A 16,594-nucleotide genomic window follows, 5' to 3' on the forward strand; every position below is an offset into this window, starting at 1 on the left:
TCCTCCCCTCGATTGAGCTTTTCTTTGAGGACTTGGCAGAATTTCATGCTGGCAGTTTTCTTAAAGATGCCTTCTGCCTGTGTCCCTCTGTCATTTATATGGACCAGCAGGTCCTGTAGGGAAGAAAAGGAAAGCAGATTCAGTCCAAGACCTGGGCACAGACAGCTGCTTTCTACAGAGCCGTGGCGTGGGAGGGGCCGAGGGGGATGTGAGCATGGAAAGCTTCTTGTCTACTTTGAGTATGTTTGTACCCAAAGATCCAGTCTGCATTCACACACTAAAAATCTTAAAGGATTCTTTCCATCAGATTTCCCTTGTCAGGAAACCGACACTTTGAAATCCAATGTCTCTGTTTCAAGGTCTCTGTGGACTCCCCGTCCCAATCCCACATTTGTATTGTTTCTAGCACAGATGCTCTTCCCCGGGTGTGGGACACATTTTCCAGGTTCATTGCCCATTTATAAACTTCAAAGTGACTGTGCCCCATTCACACTTGGAGTACTCTGGACCCTGTTATACGTCAGGCTCAGGTCTCTCTCCTCCTTGATTCTGGACACGCCCTGCTCAGCGGTCTTCTCTTCCTGAGTTGTGCCTGCAAGTCTCAGCTTGCAATGTGGAAAGACATGAGTGTAGGGCCAGAGGGGAGGGGCTGGACATGGTGTGTGGCTTATCCCCTGTGACACCCTGGACTCGGTACCTACCTCACCTAGAGTCTATTTATTTCAGAAGTGGGGTGATCATCATAGCCACCTCCCTGATACCCTTTGGACTGAGGTGGTAGCCAGCAAGCTCCACCCGATGATTGATATCAATTTTGCCTCATCTCCCAGAAAGACCCTTCACAGAGTAGAGAGTGGCAGAGACCTGCACACTCTGTGTAGACTCGGATCACTCAGCCACTCAGTGAGTGAGCGGGGACCACACTGAAGAATTCCTTGGGTCCTACTGGGACCAAGGATTTATTTAGGCCAAAGGAGGCCTTGATGCTCCAGCACCGAATTACAAATCTAACCCCTTTGAGACACTATTAGGGATACTTCCACCAAAGCCAGGACTGGCTAAGGTCTTCTCCATTCGAGGGAGACCAAGAAAAGGACACTTGATATCTGGAGATCTCCCTGCTCAAGAACACTACCCGAGACGACAGTGACACCTACCCAGATTTGTGGGGGTAGTTCATTCTTCTCACAAAGGTCTTCCAGAGGCACCCCAAATAGCTGGCCTGATTTTGTAGAGGAGGGAGGGGGGCCCTGGCTTTCCGGGCCCGAGCGAGAGCGCCTCCACCAGGCCCAGCTGAGCTTCTTTTTTCGTGTCTTCTGTACAAGATCTAGGAAGAAGTGAGATTAGGTGATATTTAATTCTCTGAACCTCTCGACACCATTTACCTTTGGCAGCAGTACCTGTGAGGGCTAGGAGAGAGAGAAAGGGAATCTTGGGCTGTGCACCATTCCTGTGCAATTCCCCAGCTGCTGACACGGGCTGACTGCATCCTGGGATGTGAGTCTCTGCTTCCCCTTACCTGCAATCCAGGTGGTCAACCTACAGGCATGGTCACACTCAGACAACTGTCAGTGGAGCCCCCACCACTGTGCGATACACCCCACATTACATGCAGTGTGGGCACTTGAGATGCAGTTGCCCGTGTCCTGCTGGTAGGCACCGCCAGTGAATTAAGGTGGCAGGTTCCATAGTGAAAGCTAAATCATTTTGGCTGTCACTCATCCCAGCCTCATGGCTCTATGTCATGGGAGCCTCCTCCACTCCACCATTCCTGTTTGTGTCTCTGGAGACCAACAAAGGTCTCCTTTCTCCCATGACAGGATTCTTCCTTCTAGAGCCCAGTGCTCTGCAGGACACAGGCCTCAGGAGCTCCTACAGTTGGACCCTGGAACTGTCCTGTGATGATGACCATGTGGCAGGTTCACGCTGCTGAGGAGCTGTTTGAGAAAAGCTCACTGGCTATGTAAAGCTGAGTTCACAGTCCCTCCTGCATGGCTTTGACTATTTTCCTAATCAGGAAGCTGAACTTTTGTGAAATTAATGTGCCTTGACCTTAACGGCACCTGTACATTTTATACAATGTGCTTGCTGGCTCTGAGCCCCTCGTTGTCATTTCAGCTCACTCCTGGTCATTGAGACATGTCAGGATAAAAAAGACATAAACCAAAACAGGAGCCATACTGTAGAAGGATAAACAGAGGAGCAGTTTTCACCAAATATCCTTATACCCCAACCATGTGGCTTAACTGAGAGGCGGTGACGGTGTCCACACCTGAGGGTGCAGCGCTTTGGGTGATGGTCAGGATAGCGTCGCCCTTGAGCCAGCCTTCAGAGCAGCAGCAGAAGGCAGGTACTGCCTGGGTGGAGCACTGGCTCCAGCACAGTGATGCCTCAGCCTCTCCCATGACATTGGCCCACCCGTGTCCCTTCTCCCCAAAGCCAATTAAACGGTGCATGTACCTGTACCATTCCCCTCCTGCTTCCCAGGTGTGAGCAGCCTGGGCTTCAGGACCAACTGGGTTTCACCCATAGATGTCTGGTCCTCCAGGGTAGAGGGGGAGGGGATGTCCTCTAGTTGTTGAGGCTGGAGTGTGGTCACAGGGACTTGCCTGTTCCCAAGCAGGTATTCACTCCCTGGAGGGAAAGAAGTGTCAGTACAGATTCGGGTGATAGGGATGGGTGAGCAGACTCAGTGTCCATGAGTGTGGACACAACCGCTATGTGGGTGCTCCCCCGGGGCTGCTGGAGAGGAGGCTGTGGTCCTGACTCTGGGTCACCACACCCTCTCCAGGACTAGCCTCAGGCAGTGGCACAGGCAAGAACTCAAATGGGAGCAACAAATTCTATTTTCAACAAGTTGCTTTGCACAGAATGCACAGCTGAGTGGCCTTCTACACAATGCTGACTTTCAGAGTTTCCACATGAGAATCTTGAAGGTCTAGTTTCTACCTTGTCCCAGCTGGATCTGCACATTTTAGACCAAAGAGTTTGGCACGGAGACACACACAGTTATTGTTCCAGGGCAGCCCCTGGCATAGAGATGTGTAAGGATGCACAACTACATCAATAAACATTGGCACTTTTTTTTTTAAGTAGTTGTCCTAGATAGGTCCCAGATAAGATTCTGAGGATTACCAGTGCTGATTTTACAGAAACATTTCCCTTCTCCATTCAGGGTTCCGTAGTCAGGGCTACTGCAGAGCAGAGGGGCACTTTTGTCTCTGCCTCCCTCTCACCGCTCACCTCATTTGAAGGAGGAACTATGCTGTCCCCACAGTGGGGGCTGTAGGGTCTTGGAAACCAAAACTAAGTGTGAAAACAGTGTTTACTGAACACACACTGAGATACTGGAAGCTGCACACCAGGAGATTTGTTTGGCTCATTGGGTTTAAATTGTTGCTTCTCCATATAATACTCATTGACCTGGGCCATGACATGGATTTTATGTATTAAGAATAGAATGGCCTCCCTGGTGAAGCAGGGGTTAAAGTATCACAGCTATCAAGCTATTGCTAGCCACTGTGGCATAAGTAGGTCCCGGTGCTGCTGTTCATGCCTGGGCTAGAGTCAGGGCTTGGTAAGTGCTGACTAAATGTGTGGATGAATATGTCACAATTGGCCACTTTTACTGTACTTCAGCTGAAACTGAAGAACCTTTCCTGTGAGCCTTTCGAATAACATATTCGAATAACGTATTCGCCACATCACAGATGCCCTGATACTCACCAGCCAGCGGATATGGGGCCTCCTCCTTGCCGGTATGCACCCACAACTGGTAGTCTTTCTCAGAGCCCTAGGAGACGAGAAAACTTGGGGTCACCACAAGTTATTCACAGGAATAGTTTGAGGAAAACACTTCCTGAGAATTAATTCTTTCCAAATCAGAAAGCAATGGGCCAGTACACATGCTCTTTGGTCAGGCCAGGAGGGGCTGCGGTTTTGGAGGTCCCAGTCTGTTCCCTCCCAGCATCCATGAACCATCTCTGAGGCTTGCCTGGTCCCTTTGATAGACCAGGGATCTATGGCCCTGCAATGGGCTGAGCCCCTTGCTTAATGGGAGACCCAGTTCTGCCCTTTCGCAAAGAGGTAGAAATTAAGTGTCAAGATTCTATATTCTGCTATCTACAGACTCCTCGGACTCTGTTGGCTATGACCCTCATGGGTCCTTGAAAAACAAGTGTCTGACATTTCTAAATATAGGAGGTAAACTATGACTCTGCTGATATCTAAAAAGATTTGCCATCATAAGGAAAGAGAAAATCATCAAACACACAAACACAATCTTGAAAATCAAAGTTGGTTTGTTACTAAAAGAAGCTTGAAAGCAACTCACAGTTACACCCAGCATTGGGAGCGACATGCTGATAACATCATTCACTGTATCTTTATAAGAAACGATCATAGGTAAGAACTGTAAAAAGTACAAGAGATATGGATCTAAGTGAAACATTTCAAACAGGAGAGTAGGTATTACTGTGTAAATATCATCCATATTCTTTGGACAAATCTAGCTTTCAGGTCACAGTAAAGCACATGTAGGCCATGAGCCCTTAATTCTAACTTATCTAATTTATTTCTTTTATGGCACATAAGTTATTCCATTTTGTGTGCACAAGACCTGGAGAGCAGACATTCGGGAAGTCGCCTGACTACATGGGCCTTGAATATAGTTTAAAGTGTTGCACCAAAGTTACACAGAACTAAGGGTCTCACTGTGTGCAGTGCTTGTATAAGGAATATCCTTGTTGTTGGCAAATGTCTAAATATTCAAGGATGAATGACCAGGGTGCATGCAGGACCCTCAAAAATTGAGTTACATATACGATAGGGAGACACAGGAGACAGAGGGAGAAGAAGACCTTAGAGTAAAATGTCACTATTTTCTAAGAAAATTGGAAACATTAGAATCTTGGGAACAGAGTATATGGGGTAGTCTTATACTATTTTTACTTTACAAATTTGATGTAAATTTTTAAGCATTGCCAACAAAATAAAAAAAGAAAACTATGAAAATAATGAAAACCACTCTGCATGTGTGAGTAACCACTGTTAAGAAGCGATATTTATCTGCACTGAGAGAGACCTGCTTACGAAAATCACTTTATTATAACAAACTATGGACTTGCTCTGAGAAGGGTCAGAGACACATGATGGATATTCATGTTTCCAGCTAAAACTCTGTGGCTATCATGGACCCTCTGGCTTCAGTGGGCCGCAGATTCACATTTACGCATATACCACCAAAAAAGGATACGGCTCTTGGAATTTTTCTTAATACTCAACTGCCCTCTTTCATCTCCATCTCTACCTCGACCTCCATCACTTTTATTCTGCCTAAACCAAGAACTTGGGATCTAGTTTCAGTCTTAAAAACACTTACAAAGGCGCAGTTCTTGATGTTCTCTGTGTAGATCGTAAGAGGTGCAGTTTTGACTTTGTCCTTCTTCTTAGCTAAATTGATGTACCTGATCAAATTCAGTAACAATCCAAAGTGAGACTAGGCTCAAGCACCTGTCGGCTTCCGGTCAAATCAATCTATGTGACTAATATGTGCACGCTTTATGCATTAAGGCTTATAAATAGCCTCTGCAAAATCAAATGATGGGTTGGAGAAAATATATGGACATATTTCAGAAAAGTAAATGTGGCCCAGGAAATAGGAATTTGCCCCACGTTGAGACTTGGCAGAGCAGATCCAGGCCTCAACGCTTTGTTGCCTAGACTGTACGGTTCAGCACCTTCCCGGAGTCATGGGCAAGAAGCGGCTGTTGATCTGCAATCACCCAGGTGGCTAAAAGCACATGAGGAAATTCAATGTAAGTTTTGAGGCTGACATTAGCGCCAAAGATTGGCTGGAAAGCAGGGGGAAATGAGAGTGATCACCAGAACTCCCTAAATGATAAGCCAAACATGCATGAAAACGAGAGACCATCATTGTACACACAGCTGGGGTGACTCGAAACGGGCAGTTACTTAAGAATGGAGGAACAAGTCTCATTAAAGAAACGGAGCACTGTTTGGGGACACTGCTTTAGGGGAACTTACATTCATCTATCAGATTAAATTTTAAATTGTGTATATTAATAAAATACCTTTGAAGGAAAGCATGCCATCTTCCCTTTAGTTGTGGAGAACTGCAATTTTAAAAGAACAGGAAAAAAATTTAAGCCACACAAACACTAAAATATTAGATTAGCTTTTAGATGGAGTATTAGCAGCCAGTTGCTACATCTGTGGGTCCAGGTACAAGGTAGACACTCCTTTTACTGGGCATCTGAGGCACCCTGCTCTTTCACAGGCCATAGCCAGGAAATGAAAATACTTGTTGTGCAAACCAAGGCTCTGGGGGAGGTTGTTCTGAGCAGCAGATCTGTTGCTGCATCCTCCTGGGAACTCACAGGCAGGGGCCACACCCTCCATCCTCCTACAGCCCAGGAATGACTGAGTCCTGGAAACTAACAAGGCCCCTATGATGATGCCTTTGTTGCAGGTTGTGTCCTCACTATGGACACCAAGGACCGTAGACAGCAAGTCAGGAAATAGGATTGGATGATAACATGAATGTTACTTGCATGAAAACCATCTCTAAGGGAATTAACTAGGGAGCATAAATGCAATTTTTCAGTTTTCATTGTACTTTGCGATAGTACTGATTCAAGAAAGCCAATCCTGTGACTTCAATACTTTCTGGGCATTGGAGACAGATGTCTAGGGCCCCAGTTACCTGCTGTCCCATTCTCCTGCCATTTATCCCAAATAGCCTATTCCCCAAGTAGCTTAGGGCCCACTTGAAAAACCAAAACCCTTCAGAAATACAGTAAATTTCTCCCTGTGTTCCCACTACTCATCATCGTGTATGTATTTGCACATACAAACCAAACTTGGGTAAAAGTACAAACACACAATGTCATATAACATGTTGGTCAAACGTCAGCTGCTGGAGTACTCTACAATCACTATTAAACCCTGCCCATTTTCCACCCGTGTCAACACAGGACCAAGCTGCAGGTCTTACCTGAAGGTGGCCACCAGGCAGTCATGGTGCCAGCCCAACACTAGGGAGCGGGTGTGCCCCGCACTGTCCCCGCAGGTGCAAGTCCACATGGTGCTCAGGGGGACTTTCTTTTTTATCTTAAAGATTTTCTTATACCTGGAGAGAGAACCCAACAAGAGCTCTGTCACTTGATTTCTGACCTATGACTTAGAAACCACACTGTTTCCTATTGAATTCACACATTTAACGCTTAGATATATTTACATAATCACGAGCCTTATAAGGGTTTTCAGGGAAAATTGACACATCCTTCTGGGACTCCTAGCTGCTCACAACTTCTACTGTGGAAAAGTAGAAGCTGCAAAGAGGTGAGCCCCTCACATGCACATTTCTCTAGGAATTCACTTCACTCATTCATGCACAGTTTGAGTTTAAATCGCTCAATGGGATTTGATGAAATGAAGAAAATTAGTGCAAAGCTCGCCCAAAGGATAATCTCCATCCAAAGCCTTGGGCAAGGTGAGGATGAGGGAGTCAAGCTTGTGATACAGTGGTTTCTCTCTGTCTTTCGTTTCAACATATCTAAAGGAATTAACTTGGGAGGAGCCACTGTCTATGAATCTTTTGAAGTGTTTTGGAAAGCAGAATTCTCAGATGAAACCAGAAGATGAGCTGCAGCATATTAGAATCTGTGCAACACAAGGTACTAAGTTGGATTATTAACTTGGAGAAAGTGATATTGTGCTTCCACAACAATGTGGAAGAACATGTCCTTAACACCAGATGTAAGAGGTCTACGCAAGCGCCTACTGAGCTGGAAATAGCATCATAGTTGACTGAATGTTTAGCTCTCAGGCAGGGCAGTGGTCAGCACAGTGTGTCAGGGAGGTCTGGTTTGGAGGCTGTGCATGGTCTCGGACCCACGCGCCCTTGTGCATGGTCTTGGGCAAGTAACTGAGCCTGTCTCGCTTTCCACCTTCATATCTGAGGCCTGGAGATGTTCGCCAGACCTGTTTAGAGGGCTCTAGGAAAATCCCATGAGACAACTGCCATCTTTCTTAGGGGATTTGGAGAAGCACCCAATGAATGTCAGGTTCCTTTGCTCAACCTGGTTAAGTGGAGAGAACAGGAACTACTCAAGGTTTTCAACAATAGTGGTGTTTCCCTCTCCATGGCCCCTGCTGAGTGCATCTCCTTGCCCCCATGCCAAGGCCTGGACAGTGTTTCTCCCTGTCCTCTAGAAGATAACACCCACCACCTCCACCCTACACCAGGAGGCAACTTATCTCAGCTACATTATATTATCTCTATCTCAGATGATTTACTGATAGCTACACTTGCTTTTCAGTTCACAAACACTGTGTCTTAGTATTTTCTTACAGAAATAGCATTTCTTACAGCAAATGCAATTTACTAACATGTACATCAATACGATTATTTGGGGAGCAAGCGGGGTGTACATACTTGGTATTAGAGAAAAGTAAAACATCATTGAACAAGAAGAGATGCCACCTATGCTTCCTCGTGCCACTCTGACTCTGAATTTCCACAGGACTGTGGAACAGCAGGGTACGCTTGGCATTCACAGACCTGTCCCCTTCATCCTGGATCTGCATCAGCATACCAGGGTGTCCCCTGCAAACATCACAAAGAACACATATCACTGGTTACAGAGACAATGATCTTACTTCCTTTTGACATTACACAAAGAATTAGTCGCAATGCCTTAGCAGGGCTGCAGGGCTAGCCCAAATTCAGAGTCCCTGAGTTATGGAGCCATTGGGTTGTGAGGGAGTTTAGGCTATGGACACTAGTTTCAAGGCCAGAGCCCGGAGCACACCAACCTCACACGTGGAAAAGATTATTCAACTGAGATGCCCAATTGCTGTTAAGAAGGGAGAACTGGAGACCAACGGTACAGATTATGACAAGAGGGTTAAAATGACAGAATAGGACAGTATGTTGCATCATATACTTTAGATAAAAATGGAGATTTGTGAGAAGTCATTACAATTTGTTATCAGATGAACGTAAACATTCTGTTACCTGGGGATGCTGAAAAATAGAGCCCAATCATAGCTAAATCAACAACCAATTTGAGGTAAGAATTATCATCAGCAGTGAATACTAAATATATCCAGAACTTTCTAAACACAAGAAGCACTTAGCTGTGATTGGGTTTAGCTATGATAAGTTCTCATAGAACTCTGTTGCAGACGTAAAACAAATTAAGTGAAAGAGAACATGAACTCTCAGGAAGAGGCAGATATTTTCATAGACCCATAGAAAGGTTCCTCTCGTGGATTCAGGAAGCTGCCTCCCTGGAGAACACAACTCCAATGTCTTTTATTGGGTAATACTGAGTCTAATCAACCAATGTTTTTCATGAATCTAGAGCAAAAGGTAAGGATCAGTTAACATATTTCAGAGGAAAGGAGATAGAACCCTTCCTGCCAGGGTGGGTGGGCAAGGGTTGGTGTGACTGCCAACCGGTTCTGATGCTCAAAAGCAGCATATTGAGAGTCTACCTTGATTGAGGATGCCTTGAAGGACCCCTGAAGAGCTTGAGGCGCTTCTGGATGGACGTAAACATCCTTGAGCTTCGAGTGTCGCCAAGGAAAATGAAGTGTGTCTACAGCACTTGGCACAGCGCTGTAAATGAGTCCTTGAACCTGAGGATTCTGTAGTAGTTAAGGCTCGGGCCATTATGATGTCAAGGTTCCTTGGCTCATGACATTAACTGCCAAACTGACACAGTGCCATACTTGCTGCCTGGTAGCATCTTTTGATTTTTAAAAAATAATCTGTTTGCAGTAACTGTAGATTCTCAGACAGTTGGAAGAAATAATGAGGCTGTAAGCCTTTTCACTCAGTTTCCCTCAATGGTAATATCCCTCCAAGCTGGGGTACAACATATTACTAGCATATGAACCCTGATAAGACCAGAATCTCTCAGTCACCAAAGATATCTTCACATTACCCTCTACAAGCACACACAACTGCCACCCACCTCTACCAACTCTTGATTCCCTGGCAACTAGCAATCTGCCAACCATTTCCACAACTGTACCATTTTCAGAATATTATAGACTTGAGCTCACACATGTATAACCTTTCTGGTGCTGCTTCTGTCCACACTCAGCATCACTACAGAGTCAATTTAACATATCCCCCAATGAGAGTTCCTGTCTTTGGTCACTTAATAGTGGCCCATGACATGGGTAGTCACAGCTTAGTCACCAGACACTGCTGAAGGACCACTGGTTTGTTTTCAGTTTGAACTGGAAATAACTTCTGCAAGTATCTATATCCAGGTTTATGTGTCAGTGTAAATCTTCCAGTTCTTGGCAACATGGAATATAATTGCATGGCTGTATGGCAGTTGTAGGTCTGCTTGTCCTCTGGTTCTTAAAAGACTGACCATCTGCTTTTCAGAATGTCTGCAGAATCTCATGTTCTCAAGCCCCGTAGGAGCAATTCAGTATTCCCACAACCACCCCAGCATTAGCTTTCCCCCCACCACACCCCCAGCCATTCTGAGCTATAGGGCATTTTCCTTGATTTCTTTGCATGTGGTGCTGGTAACATTATTTTCATCTGCTCACAAGGTATTTTCACAGCTTCTCAGTGCCACGTATTTATACTACAATAGTCCTCAAATTAAATTCTGTTGCTTTCTTTTTTTGAATTTTGAATCATTCATTAGCTAAATCTACAAAATCTTATTTCTCTTTTTCTAAATATTTTAAATGGACAAAATCAAGTAAAGTAGTTTAAAAAACAAAGGAATTAGAGCAGCACAAGTAAACAATATGTATTTATTGCTGAGAACAGTATTTGATGAGGATTCAAGGATATCTTATATTGCTTTGAAAAGCAAGGCATTGAGCCCATGTTTGGCACATACTTGCTAAATTTGAGTAAACTGACTAAATTTAAAAGCAATTAGAAAAGAAAACATCAGTCTTTCAGCTGAGCCTCAAACAGGTATGTTAGAAAAAAAAGCATCACATCAAATCCTTTAAAAGAAAACTTTTTTTTCAGTAGTAAGATAAACTTTTCAAGAAGTGCTAATTTCAAAGTATGCTTACAGTTAGAGAAAATAGCTTCCCACAGGAAGTGTGTGTGACTTGGGTGAGTAACTTACTAGAAAGGAAATATGTGTGAAAGGGAAGTAAATGATACACACTGTATTTTGTACAGTACAAAGTAGAGGCTCATTGTTTTTATTGGCCAATGTGCCAGGCAGAAGTGTTTTCAAAGTATCTTGCTTTTACCTTGAAAATGAATTTTTTTTTTTTTTCAGTTTGTGAACTTGTCTTTATTGGTTTGGTTTCTCTTTAATCTACATATAAATGGCACCATTCAGTATTTATTTTTCTCCTTCTGACTTATTTCACTTAGCATTATTCCTTCCATCTCTACCCACATTTCCATAATGGGCATGCATTTATCTTTTTTTATTGCTGAGTAATATTCTAGTTTGTACATATACGACATTTTCTTGATCCATTTATCTGTTTTTGGATACTTAGGTTGTCTCCATAATTTGGCTATTGTAAATACTGCTACAATAAACACACAAGTGCAAGTTTCCTTTCAAATTAGTATTTTTAAATTTTTTGCATTGATGTCAAGGTGTGCATTTACTGGGTCGTATGGCCAATCCAATTTTAATCTTATTTTTTTGCATTTCATTTTTTAAATTTTTATATTCCCCATACAATTGCAACCCCCTGATTTTGACCCCCTGCCAAAGTGTGTCTCTGGTTCATAGTTGTCTGTTGATTTTGATTTTTTTCTTTATTATAGTCTTTTTCCTGGTCCCTTATTTAGGTTTTCTAGATTTCTGTTATGAGTGAGACTATCCGGTATTTTTCTTTTTCTTTCTGGCTTATTTCGCTGAGCATGATCCCTTCTAGCTCCATCCATGGTGCTACAAATTGCATGTGTTTATCTTTTTTGAATGCTGAGTAATATTCCATTGTGTATATGTACCACATCTTCTTGATCCAGTCATCTATTTTTGGGCAGCAAATGAATTTTTTTTTTAACCAAACAAGCAGTGTTCTTCCTCTACAATGTGTTAGGTATGCTCATATTTCTTCTATAGTGGAAAAAAGATTTGGTTCATTATATTTGGTTTTACATGTATGGCAGAATTTACCAATAAAAAAATTACTTTCTTTAAAAAAAAATAAAATAAACTACAATAGTCCCCTGAAGACATCTTCTGTAAAGACAGTTTTCCCTTCCACTGGAAAATGGGCCACATGACAGGTGAGGAGGCTGCTGCACAAACTGGCTACATCCCAGGAGGCCAAGGAGCTGGGAAGGAACATGAAGGGCTCAAATCCAGCTGCCTCAGCAGGACCCAGCCTCCTGCCAGTGGGGACCTCTCATCACCCCTAACAGGGGCAAGTCTCCTTCTTAGAGGACTGTGCACTGAAAATTTGACCCTACTAAAGATGTTTGTAGTTTCCCTTGTGAGCACCCATAATTGTTATCTGAATGTCCATCTGATGTTCCCTACTAGATTATTAAGTTCATGGAGGCAAGTGTCTATACCAGATAGATCAGTGATTCTTGTTTCAAAGTATTGTTAGCCAGTTAGCAGCGCAGCACACACTTTAAGGGACATGTTCTGTCCTCAGTGTATGGTCACACCCCATGCCAACCTCATACCAAGAACCCTGCAATATATCCCTCCTAATTGAATTCTAACCGCCATTGAACGATGGAAACTTTCAGAACATATATTGAGTAAATGACATCCTGACATGGATGGACCAAAAAGAGGGGATGATCTGAGCATCCCTGGTGGCGCAGTGGTTGAGCACTAGGTTGCGAAGCTGTCTGCAGCCTCCGCAGCACCGGTTTGATCCCCGCCCATCAGGCAAAGGTCCCACATGGCGTGACAGACCTCTCCTGCAGCACTCGCTGCTCCCCCAGCAGTGTACTTTGGTCCTTCTGCCTGTTCTGCTCCCTGCTCTGGCTCTGGTGAATTCTCTCACCCTACTCTGCTTCTGACTGTACCCAGTGCTTGTATAAGTAAATCTTTAAAAAAAAAAAAAAAAAAAAAAAAAAGAGGGGATGATCTGAACTAGTCAGTCTTTCATTTACTCTAATGGGTCAACACACAGCATTTGTGGTTAAAGTTCAAATGTCTAAAAAACCGACACCGGGTCCAATCCTGCGCCATGGTTCTGGGTGTGAGTATTTGGGTACAAATATAAACAGAATAGTATCCAAGGAACAATTTAGAAAACAAACAAAAACAAACATTTATTTACACATGCAAGGTAGAGGGGCAGGGAGCAACAGCACATGAGTGTTTTGGAAAGGCAGAGGGTCTGGTAAACTATGAGGTGAGGTGGATGAATGCAGCCACAGGAAACGCAGGGTGCATACAGAAGGGGTGTGCCGCTGGCATGCCGTGGGTGATATTAACATGGGGGCTGTCCCCTGGCAAACATCATGAAGAACACATATCACTGGTTACTGAGACAATGATCTTACTTCCTTTTGACATTACACAAACAATTAGTTCACAATGCCTTAGCAGGGCTGCAGGGCTAGCCCAAATTCAGAGTCCCTGAGTTATGGAGCCATTGGGTTGTGAGGGAGTTTAGGCTATGGACACTAGTTTCAAGGCCAGAGCCCAGAGCACACCAACCCTCACACGTGGAAAAGATCATTCAACTGAGATGCCCAATTGCTGTTAAGAAGGGAGAACTGGAGACCAACGGTACAGATTATGACAAGAGGGTTAAAATGACAGAATAGGACAGTATGTTGCATCATATACTTTAGATAAAAATGGAGATTTGTGAGAAGTCATTACAATTTGTTATCAGATGAACGTAAACATTCTGTTACCTGGGGATGCTGAAAAATAGAGCCCAATCATAGCTAAATCAACGACCAATTTGAGGTAAGAATTATCATCAGCAGTGAATACTAAATATATCCAGAACTTTCTAAACACAAGAAGCACTTAGCTGTGATTGGGTTTAGCTATGATAAGTTCTCATAGAACTCTGTTGCAGACGTAAAACAAATTAAGTGAAAGAGAACATGAACTCTCAGGAAGAGGCAGATATTTTCATAGACCCATAGAAAGGTTCCTCTCGTGGATTCAGGAAGCTGCCTCCCTGGAGAACACAACTCCAATGTCTTTTATTGGGTAATACTGAGTCTAATCAACCAATGTTTTTCATGAATCTAGAGCAAAAGGTAAGGATCAGTTAACATATTTCAGAGGAAAGGAGATAGAACCCTTCCTGCCAGGGTGGGTGGGCAAGGGTTGGTGTGACTGCCAACCGGTTCTGATGCTCAAAAGCAGCATATTGAGAGTCTACCTTGATTGAGGATGCCTTGAAGGACCCCTGAAGAGCTTGAGGCGCTTCTGGATGGACGTAAACATCCTTGAGCTTCGAGTGTCGCCAAGGAAAATGAAGTGTGTCTACAGCACTTGGCACAGCGCTGTAAATGAGTCCTTGAACCTGAGGATTCTGTAGTAGTTAAGGCTCGGGCCATTATGATGTCAAGGTTCCTTGGCTCATGACATTAACTGCCAAACTGACACAGTGCCATACTTGCTGCCTGGTAGCATCTTTTGATTTTTAAAAAATAATCTGTTTGCAGTAACTGTAGATTCTCAGACAGTTGGAAGAAATAATGTAAGCCTTTTCACTCAATGGTAATATCCCTCCAAGCTGGGGTACAACATAATACTAGCATATGAACCCTGATAAGACCAGAATCTCTCAGTCACCACAGATATCTTCACATTACCCTCTACAAGCACACACAACTGCCACCCACCTCTACCAACTCTTGATTCCCTGGCAACTAGCAATCTGCCAACCATTTCCACAACTGTACCATTTCCAGAATATTATAGACATGAGCTCATATCTATGTAACCTTTCTGGTGTTGCTTTTGTCCACACTCAACATAACTGGTGATTCACCCAGATTGTAGTCTACGGTAAAAATTCATGTCTTGTGTCACATAGTAGCATCCCATGTTTTGGGTGTGTCACAACTTTGTCAACTGGACACTGCTGAGGGACCGCTAGTTTGTGGTATTGCTGTGAACATCTTTGAAAACATTTTTCAGAGTTGGAATAGGTTGGTTCCAGAACAATAGTGCTTTCAATAAAAAATTTGAGTAATGATCCCAGACATATTTGGGATCTAGATTGCATAAGAATCTATTTATGAGACCACGGTAAGTGGTTTTTTTGAGAATTCATCTTACAGTCATGAATGACAGCAGACTATAGAAGAGTGTGTGAGGGAGACAACTCATGCACTTTAAGGGGAGACCCCAAGACATCTCTTTAGGCTGCAAAAAGTTCAGGAAGTTCATTTACATGGACATGGTTGGAGGGAAGTACAACAATTTGATATTAGAAAATTAATCCCTGCTACTATTGCAAATATTCAGAGTATTTGGGGGTTGGTGGCAAAAGAATATTTATACTTTCTCTGCAGGACAAAAATTGGAGTGCAACATTCTGACACTCAAGTTTTAAGAGACAATAAGATGAGGGATCAATAGAAGAGGAAAAATGTGATATTGGTCAGATATCCTCAGATAAGCTTAATAATCTCTGCAAAGGAGAGAAAACATGTATCTTTGTCTCTGTTTAAAATACAAAAGACCCCAAAGATTACCTCAAATACTGTAACATTTAGGGAAGCAGCCTGAATGAACTCAAAATGGGGCAAACTCAGAGAAAAAGGGATAACCTGGTTGGTGGGTCCTCTACCATACACTTAAGCATGCAGGGCACACAGAGAGAAACAACAATAAAATTATTTATGCAGATAGTGAGAAAAGGGAAAACAGAGAGAAAAAGAAAATAAAGTTTCTTGGCTGGCACAAGGCCACATGCCATCTGCACTCCCTCAGATAGCTTCTGTTGAGCAGAAATGACATTGAAGTAGCAGCTACACATGGCAAGACAATGGCTATCCATTGTGTAGAGTGAGCAGGATCTGCTCGTAGTGAGTTGGCATCTGGCCTGCTCAGCAGAGGAAGTACTGCTGCAAGCAGGAGCCAGCTGCGTGAAACGTGACTATCCACTGAGGCCTGAGGGTTATCAGGAGTCAGAGTCTTGATACAGAGGACATCTTCCATTGCATATGTAAGATGGCAGTCGCCTGTTGCTCTACCCTTTTAAAGTCCTTAGGGCTGCTGTGTTCCACCTCTGTTTTCCAGCAGACCCCACTCAAGACATCAGGGAATGGAGCCTGCAGTATCACCCACTGACCGTTTTATGCCTGCAAGTTTTAAAGAAGTGTTTAGTAAAATATCATAAGGACTAGAGTATTTTTCTGACAGTTTAGTTAGGGATCTCTACTATGCCAGGTTTTGAATAAGACACAATCATCAGGTCTGAAAGAAGGTAATGGTTCATCTAGAGGCATAAAAATCCTAGGGAGAGCAAAATTTTAAGTTATAGTGAAAATTTCCTTGATATGCTGTACAAACTATTTGATCCTACTTTCTAATTCTATGTCTGGTGTTCAAAATTGAAGCCTGCAGTGGTCTTCCAAAGATAATTTTAAAAGGGTTTTAAATATAGT

Source organism: Talpa europaea, assembly GCF_964194135.1.
Source record: "Talpa europaea genome assembly, chromosome: 13".
Taxonomy (NCBI): domain Eukaryota; kingdom Metazoa; phylum Chordata; class Mammalia; order Eulipotyphla; family Talpidae; genus Talpa; species Talpa europaea.